The sequence below is a fragment of the Pipistrellus kuhlii genome, unplaced genomic scaffold (assembly GCF_014108245.1).
Source record: "Pipistrellus kuhlii isolate mPipKuh1 unplaced genomic scaffold, mPipKuh1.p scaffold_m20_p_15, whole genome shotgun sequence".
Classification (NCBI taxonomy): Eukaryota; Metazoa; Chordata; class Mammalia; order Chiroptera; family Vespertilionidae; genus Pipistrellus; species Pipistrellus kuhlii.
The window spans coordinates 21922221-21931866 of NW_023425460.1; the positions used below are offsets into that span (position 1 = coordinate 21922221).

The 9646-nt window shown below is 36.9% G+C and overlaps 1 long non-coding RNA gene across 1 annotated transcript in view; it reads left to right on the top strand.

The window, feature by feature from the left end:
- LOC123652377 overlaps positions 1-7891 on the top strand; it is a 74837-nt gene extending 66946 nt beyond the window's left edge. The window contains exon 4 of the long non-coding RNA XR_006741685.1: positions 7720-7891. This is a non-coding gene — a long non-coding RNA (uncharacterized LOC123652377). The remainder of the gene's footprint in view (positions 1-7719) is intronic.
- The last annotated feature ends 1755 nt before the right edge of the window (positions 7892-9646 follow it).

The following is a 9646-nucleotide window of genomic DNA, read 5'->3' on the forward strand; positions in this document are numbered from 1 at the left end:
CATGGTGTCTCTGCCTATGCCAGTCTGGTCTTTTGAAGGAGGCTGGCTTCGAGTGTGATTTCATTCCCTCATTAGCAGCTTGGTTATGACTCACTCTTGTGTTGGTGGCCAAGGCGTGAGAGTTCATACCCAGTCCATCCAGGTACCCACAGAGCCACCATCACCTCAGGCCTTTTCTCATCAGAGCTGCTGGATGCAAGTGGGCCCAAATACCCACACACATAGAACTTGAGAACTTTATGGGCCACTCGTCCTGAGGGAGCCCTCCATTACAAAGGGTTCCTTCCACACTTGGATGATTCATCTGCAAAGTCTGATGGTCATTAGAAGTAACTGAAAGGAAGGCCTAGCCACCCTTCTTGAAGAATGAATCACTTCATCCCATTCTTTCTGATCAAGTCATTCTTTCCAAGGATGGATGCAGAATATTTTTACAATCACACACACATACACATTTCCTGAATGGTCATCTCAATATTTTGTTAGGATGTTTTCTTACCTTTTCCACTAGACTCAAATCCTGAATGTGAGCTCAAGGCCTAATTTATTTCGGTACTTCCTGCTTACATGAAGTAATATCTTTGTGGATGACAAATGAACAAAGTATTTGTTGAATAAGAGAGTGAATGAAGGGCATTCTTTTTTATTCCAAGAAATTAGGTTGATTAGCATAAATCACATAATTAACATTTTCACTCCAACATAACATATCATTGAAAGTAACAGAAGAGGAACTGAAACATTGCTTACCTAATTGGAGACTAGTTACAATCAATCAACCACTCAAAAACATTTACTAGGCACCTACTATGGATTTGGAACTGTTAGGCTCCAGGGTAACAAAAATAAACAAGATGTCAGCTGTCAAGGAGTTTATCGTCTAAAGGAAAAAACCAGCACATACACAAATATTCTGTTTTAGTGTAACAAGGCCACGAAAGGGAAGTATAAAAGACTGCAGTGCAGAGGACACACACTTATGTATCACCCTGTAATTCTCCCAACACAACACTCAGTATGCCTTGGAATAACTACCAGCTGAGTCGTTTCCTTCTCTACAAGACTGTAAACTCCATAGGAAAGAGGCTCTGTGTGTTATGTTCCCTACATACAAGTAACTAGCAGAGAGCCTGGCACAAAAAAGGCACTAAATAAGCAAAACTGTACATACAGTAAGTTATGCATACAGTTAATGCACATAAACATATGTGTCTGTGAGTATAAATAACCATGTATTTATATTCATATGCATTCTAATGGCAAAGTATATAATCAAAACATTGTCAGTATTTTATTTAGTGAGGAAAACCATTTTTAATGCACATTTATGATTAATTTATATATCCTCTATAATAAAAGCCTAATATGCAAATCATCCCCTCTACCAAGAGTTCGACCAGGGTGTGGGGCCAGCACAACAGGCAGCTGGGGGAAGGGAGGTGCCTCAGTTGGCAACTGGCAGCCTGCAAGTGCCTGAATTTCATGCTCTGGGCCTCTAGTTTGTTTATAAACAGCACTTTACAAAGATAACATGGCACTGCTTTCAATTTTATGACTCTAAAGAATTTATTTTAATTTCTTCCTCAAGAAAAAGGCTTAAAAGTTCAACTGAGTGAACAATTAGCACAAAATCTTATAAATACATTTGTATCCATTTGAACAATTATAAAGATAGGTAAAAATGTAATAATTATTAAGCCAATTGTTTTATTTCTAAATGTTTTAGAATTGAAATTTATATAGAGAGAGCTGATTTGGTAATTCTGCATTTTTATTTTTATTTTTTATTGAATAGCATTATTCATTTTCACTTCACCCTTCATCTTGCTTCTTTATATATTATTTTGGAAGAAAATAAAAGGTATATATTATGTTATTGGAGCTCCATTTGGTTGTCAAACTGACATCTATGGTAGGCAGAATAATGCCCCTTCCCAAAATGTCCCCAACCTAATTCCTGGGACCAGTGAGTGTGTCACCTTAGATGGCAAAGGGAACTTCATGTTGTAGATGGAACTAAATAATTGCTAATCAGATGATTTTAAAATAGTGAGATTTTCTCATATTATTTGGAGGGAGGGTACCCAATATAATCACAAGAGTTTTTAAAAATATAAGAGGCAGGTAGAAGAGCACAAATCTACCTTCTATAAATATGTGAAACTGTAATGTCTATCACCATATCCAACTCCATCAAGTTATTTATAGCAATTATTTCCTCAAAAATTGCAATACCAATTTTGGTTTCCTTGTTTCCACCCTGTCTACATTATTGATTCTTTCTCACATGGTAGTAGAATGACCATTTTGTATCGGTAAGTCATCCTGTGCCACTCTGCTAAAACTCTTCCTGGCTTTTCAACTTAATAAAATAAAATAGTTCTTACTATGGCCTACAAGGCTTTATAGAAGTTGGCCCCAGAAACAACCCAAACTCAACCTTTACCATGATCCTCTCTGTCATTCTGTATTGGCTATATTGTCCTCTTTACTGTTTCTAGAATCTCCAAGAATATTCCTGTTCAAGTCCTTTCCCTTGCTGCTAAAATGTTCTCCCCAGATATCCATCCACATGACTGGTTCCATTGCTTCATTCTGATTATCCATGACACCCTATCTAAAATAGTCCACCCCTCCCCTATGACTTAGAGTCTCTTTATCCTATTTTATTATTATTTTCATGGCACCACCACTTACCTATTATATTGTTTCTTTTCCCATTTTAATGTAATTCTATGAGAACAGAAATATGACCTTTCTTGTAATTGCTCACTACTCTACCTCCCTCATCCAAATCAGTGTCTGAATCACAGGAGGTCCTTCATAGTCATTTTTTGACAGAAGTAACTGATGCTTAAATCTTTATCACACTGTTCATCTGCTCATTAAATAGCCATGTGACTGATTTGCAAAACTCTGAATAATTAAGTTTGACATACAAAATGAATGAATTATTTTGATTCATGGAAGGAAATTATGGAGATCACAGGAGACATTGAAAAACTATCAAAAAATTATAAAAAGAACCCCACAGTTCAAATATGTCAAAGTGTGGATTCTACATAAACTCTGGGACCAGATGTCTGAAGTTAAATTCTACCTAATTCTGCCACTAACAAGCTTTGTTATCCTGGACAAGTTACTTAATTTCTCTGTGGCTCTATTACTCATCTATAAAATAGGAATAATAGTAGTGCCTAATTCATAGTGTTGTTATGAGTATTAAACAAGCTAGTATTAGTATAATGCTTAGAATAGTGTCTGGCATGTGGCAAGTTCTACATGAGAGTTTTGCAAACAAATTTTCCTGTTTCATACACACACACACACACACACACACACGTGGCACAGTGCATGAATTTGTGTATGGGGGCCCTCAGCCCAGCCTGCACCCTCTCCAATCAGACATCCCTCTCACAATCTGTGACTGCTGGCTCCTAACTGCTCACCTGCCTGCCTGCCTGATTGCCTCTAACTGCCTCTGCCTGACTGATCACCCCAACTGCCCTCCCCTGCCAGCCTGATCTCACCCCCAACTGCCCTCTTCTGATGGCTTGGAGACTCCCAACTGCCCTCCCCTGCTGGCCTGATTGCCCTTACCCCCCTGCAGGCCTGATCTTGCCCCCCAATTGGTCTCCCTTGCCGGCCTGATCGCCCCTAACTGCCTCTGCCCCCACCACCATGGCTTTGTCTGAAAGAAAGTTGGACATCTGGAAGATGGCTGGTTGACCCGGTTTAATTAGCATATAACCCTTTTATTAATATAGATATATATAATTTCAGAACACAGAGGCAAAAATCCTTCTGAATTATTTTCACAAAGTATAATATTGAAATTACACCTGACAAAATTATATACTGAAGATCAAACCATACAATAGTCTGTCTTTTTAAATTAAATGTAGAAATCTCATAAAATGTAAACAAATAATTTATCAAAGTTTTTAAGACATATTACAAAATACTCAAGTATTATTCAAATGTGGAAAGCAAGAATGTCTTAATAGTATAAAATCTATTAGTATAGGAAGAAAAAAATATGGTCTAAATTGATGACAAGGGACATTTAACAAAATTCCATTTCCATCCTAAATAATGGGGGAAAACATTTGATAATTCCTAGTTAGTCTTCCTTCCAAAATTTCTGACACATATGCCAAAATTTATTCTAAAAACTAGACTAGAAACAGAGAGTGTCAGTTGGGAAAAAAAATGGATTTAATGTAGTCAAAATAAAATAACATTTTTGTTAATTTTAAATAAACAATATTCAAATAGCACTACTACAAAATTCTAGAAATAAACTGCACTGCTTTTTATCTTCATGAAAGAATCTAGTCAAAATTTCCTGTGTATCCAAACTTAAACGCAGAGACAAAATTCACAACCCATTACTATGTAGAAATTAGAATACAGTACTTTTTACTAAAATTATTTTTAAAATGTCTGGGATAATGAATATTTGGGGTAATATAATAATAATCAAATTAACTTTTTAAAAAATATATATTTTATTGATTTTTTTACAGAGAGGAAGAGAGAGGGTCAGAGAGTTAGAAACATCAATGAGAGAGACTCATCAATCAGCTGCCTCTTGCACACTCCCTACTGGGGATGTGCCTGCAACCAAGATACATGCCCTTGACCAGAATCGAACCCGGGACCTTTCAGTCCACAGGCCGATGCTCTATCCACTGAGCCAAACCGGTTTCGGCCAAATTGACTTTATTTCTTCTTTCTTTGTAAGTGAGAAAAGATCTTAGTCATAGTTGAAGATTAAGTTTACCTTAATTTTGTTCTAATGATTGAAAATCATTCATCATTATATTTTTGATTAAATCTATTTTATAAAATTAGAAAAATATCACATGCTCCTTTGAGATAATTTAATGAGAGGAAATGTTGATAAAATGAGCCAACCTGACCTCTTTATTTCTGCATGTGGTGGATAATGTTGACTGCCTCTAAGCATCCATTCCCTTTTAGATCTCTCTGATGAAACACTGATCTTATTTAGTTATATTTTTAAATATGTTTTCATTGATTTCAGAGAGGAAGGGAAAGGGAGAGAGAGAGATAGAAACGTCAATGATGAGAGAGAATCATTGATGGGCTGTCTCCTGCATGTCTCCTTCTGGGGATGGAGCCCACAACCTGGGCATGTGCCCTGACACGGAAACTAACTGTGACCTCCTGGCTCTTAGGTCAATGTTCAATCACTGAGCTATGCCGACCAGGAAGATTTTGTTTAGGTAGAATAGTGCTCCTTCTCATAGCCCACTCTAAGCCCCAGAAGTCTGGATATTTGGTCTAAGGCAGGATTCCAAACTTTTGGCTTAGGACTCCCTTTCACTCTTAGTGTTTATCCGGGTTATATCTTAATATTTACTACATTAGCAATTAAAGTAGAAATTTTAAACACATTTATTAACCATTGTAAACTACCAGTAATAAACCCTCTTCATGCAGGGGTCCCCTACTTACACTTGGAAAACTGCTGTCTAGGGTAATTTAGAAATGGCAGATGTCATTTTCTCCTCCTTGGGGGTTGTGACATGTGAAGTGTGGCCATAGGTCCCAGTGTCCCTTGGACTGCTCTGACTTATGCCTGTTGCACCCCTTTCACTGTCCAAAATTTCTCAGATTAGATGATAGGTTAGACAGTCATCCAGGCCTGTGGATAGGAAACAAAGAATTGCAACAGCTATTTGCCAGTATAAAGAAAGGAGAGAGAGGAAAAAGGTAGTGCCCAAATCTTTCAAAGAGGGAACAGCCAAGAAAATCACAGACAGCAGCACCAGAGAGGCCCTGAGCCTAAAACCACTCTATGGCTAGATTTCTAGCACAGATTTCTACTCCACTCTCTTCCCTCACTTTAAGTCAATTAGATTTGGAATCACTGGTCCTTGCAGCTAAAAGTGCTCCCACCACCCTGTCGGGTGACATCAGCTTAGTGTAAATTCTTCTACCTTTTCCCTTTCCGGGGTCATATAGGCATGTACTTGCACACATATGGAAGGCATCTGTAATACTGCCAACAATAAAAATAAAATTTAAAGAATTAGGAAACAAAAATATAAAATAAAGGTAATTTTTTAAAACATATTTTTATTGATTTTGTACAGAGAGGAAGGGAGAGAGATAGAGGGTTAGAAACACCGATGCATCGATCAGCTGCCTCTTGCACACCCCCTACTGGGGATATGCTCGCAACCAAGGTACATGCCCTTGACCGGAATCGAACCCAGGACCTTTCAGTCCCCAAGCCGAAGCTCTATCCATTGAGCCAAACCGATTTCGGCAAAATAAAGGTAATTTTTAATACTAAAATAGATAAAATCCATCTACTCTCTCCTATGGACTGGATTTGGTGTTACCTTTAGAATGGCTCATTCTTAAGTGGGTTGTTTTTTTGTTGTTGTTGTTGTTGTGTGTTTTTTTAAACACCTCTATTTTCTTCTAGTTTCTAGTTTTATTTTACTTGTTTAAATCTCTAATCCACCTGAAATATATATTTGGTGTAATACAAATATAATGAGTGAAATACAGATTTAACCACTTTTCTCAACCCATTTATTGATTAATGATCTTTACTTCACAGACAATGCCACTTTGTTTCCTATAACAAATTATAAACAGAAAAGAAGCCCTGCATGTATTAAAAAAAACATGATATTTTAATAAAGAGCAGAGCTAGTTTGCCCTACATTTCTTCATTTTTCAGAATATTTCTGGCTATGTTTGAGTCCAGCCTTGTTCTTCAGAGAAGCAAGCTTATAACTGGTGGGGTAGTGAAATTTAGAAAGCATTCATTTAATCTAATAAAATCCCATTTACATTTATTTCTTAAACTTCAAACAAGAATATTTGTTTTATCTTTTCAAAGGAAGATACACTACGAGGGGTGCAAATAGGACATCAAATTTATGTCCCTTTCTCACCCCCCTTTAAAAACAAACAAACAAACAAACAAACAAACAAAAAACACCTCATACAATATCAGTCCAGTGGGTTTTTCCTTGGAAGGACATTTCTGTATTTGGGTATTCAGGTTGTTGTTATTTGGGAAATGGAGCGTATTATCTGAATTCCTACAACAAAAGAAAATTGTATGTTTTTTTTCCTCCTCTTTGGCCATGTTTTCTGTTCTTGTTTCCACTAATTAAGCAGCACTTTAGCCCCTTGCACTTTGAAGTTTCACTCATTACCTGGCTTCTGTAAGTCAACAAAAGACAACATCTAAAGCCCTCAGCACCGGGCCATCACTCTGGGGGCTGCTAATTGAATATAATTACTTTATTTTGTGCCAGGGTTCATACTTGTAACATTGCCTTGTAATAATTTAAATTGTCTGCATACTGCAAGGGACTGTTTGACGCCAGCGTGGAGACGGCCAGGCAGCCGCTTGGGCCTTGGAAGCAAAGTCAAAAGTAAGGAGACATTGTCATTTGGCTACCTACTCATTAGCTGCCCTCTCTGGCTGTCTGTTGTTTCGAGGGGACAGGATGTGTAGTGACTGAATCTTGCCCCTAAAATAGCTGTGAAAACATGCATTTGGGATGTACAGTAATTGGTTGCTTAGTTAATCACAGATATTTTTAAAGACCTTGGGAAAAAGCAAGATATTTTTAAATCATGACCTTGCAATGCCACATTACTTCTCTCTCTCTCTCTCTCTCTCTCTCTCTCTCTCTCTCTCTCTCTCTCTCTCTCTCACAGAGGGAAGAATTGCAATGGAGCAAAGATCAAAAGGATAAAATGTGGTGTTATCCTTCATTATCTCATTTGAGGAATTTGAAGAATGACATGTCCTACAAGAATAAAACCAAATCCTCTTGCCATTTTTCCTGGCCTGATATTTTGGCAACCACATTGCTTCCAAAGAGAAGCATCATCCAAACTTCAGTTTTTAAACTGCATGTTAGAAGAAAGATGATTGTAGAAGGGGAAAATTGCAAGCCCGAAGCCCTGCACAAGCTCTGGGAAAGCTCTCTGACCCCCACACAAGTGCAACCCATACTGAATTTGTGCCTCCTCTTGGGCGATTAATCACAAGGTGAATCTGGTCTTACTGGCTTAATAATAGGGCTTACTTTGGCTCTCTGTGACCAGCAACATAACAGCATCTTCCCTCAGTGTCAGAATCCTCCCCTTTTGTCTATGGTGCCAGCAGGTCTACACCACTGGCAGTTAAAGCTAATGTGACATTTTTTATTCTCAAATTACATTCAACTATAGAAAGAAAAAGATGCTACAGTTTTGAAAGAAAAGGTAAAGGGTATGGTTATGGGGAGGAAAAAATCACACAAAAAAAGAAAAGGAGATTAAATTGAATAAAATTTAATGTAAACCTTTGATTTACCAGAACCTCCTGTAATTATTTCTTCAAGATGGTTGGAAGAATAAAATGACCACCAAGTAATAGATGCCACCAATTCTTTCCCTAATACCTGTGTATTTAGTGTGTATGTCTCAGATATAATTCACATTGCACAAAATTCACTTCGTAAATGATATAGAATTCAGCAGTTTCTAGTACATAAATAAAGCTGTTTAGCCTTTACCACGATCTAATACCACATTTCATCACCTCAACATGAAACTCCATAGTCATTAGCAGACACTCCCCATTGTAGCCCATGGTAACCTCTTTTCTATTTTCTGTCTCTATGCATTTGCCTAACCTGGGCATTTCTTATAAATGGAATCATTTAATATATGGTCTTTTGTGATTGGCTTCTTTCACCTAGCACTTAAGATTTATTCGTTATAAGATGTATCCATACTTCATTCTTTGTATGGCTACATAATATACCAGTGTATGGGTAGGTTGCATTTTGTGTATCCACTCATCACTTAATGGACATTTGGGTTTACTCTGCTTTTTTGGCTATGAGGTCTTTATTCCTTAATTTTTTAATGTGGTATGAGGTAAGAATTTAATTCAACTCTCACCTGTGGATATCAGGTTATCGGAGCACCATTTGATGAAAAGACTATTCATATACAAATTTTTGTCTGAACATAATGTTTTTGGTTCTCTTGGGTAGTATATATAGGAGTGAGATTAATGAGTCATATGGTAACTTTCTGTTTCACTCTTTGAGGAGCTGCTGGACTATTTTTCAAAGAGGCTGCACTGTTTTATATTCCCACCAGTAATCTAAGAGGATTCCAATTTTTCCACATCAACAACCAAAAGCACAATAAGCATATATAGGGCACTTGTGATTTCTAAATATATGTAAAGTGGCATCTCATTATTTTGATCTCTATTTTCCTAATGACAAATGATACTGAAATTTTTTATGTGCTTGTTGACTATTTGTATATCTTTTCTTGAAAAAAAAAGTGTCTATTAAAGTTCTTTGCCCATTTTTTAATTGGGTTATTTATCTTCATATTTGAGTGGCAAGAGTTCTTTATGTAATCTAGATACTAAGCCACTATCAGATATATGATTTGCAAATATTTTCTTCCATTCTGTAGGTTGTCTTTTCACTTTATTGGGAGTGTTAGGCAGACTATCTATTTTTTTCTTTAGTTGCTTGTATTTTTGGTGTTTCTTATAAGAAACCACTGCCTAATCCTTGATTCCAAAGATTTACCCTTATGAATTCTTCTAAGAGTTTTATAGCTTTAGTTC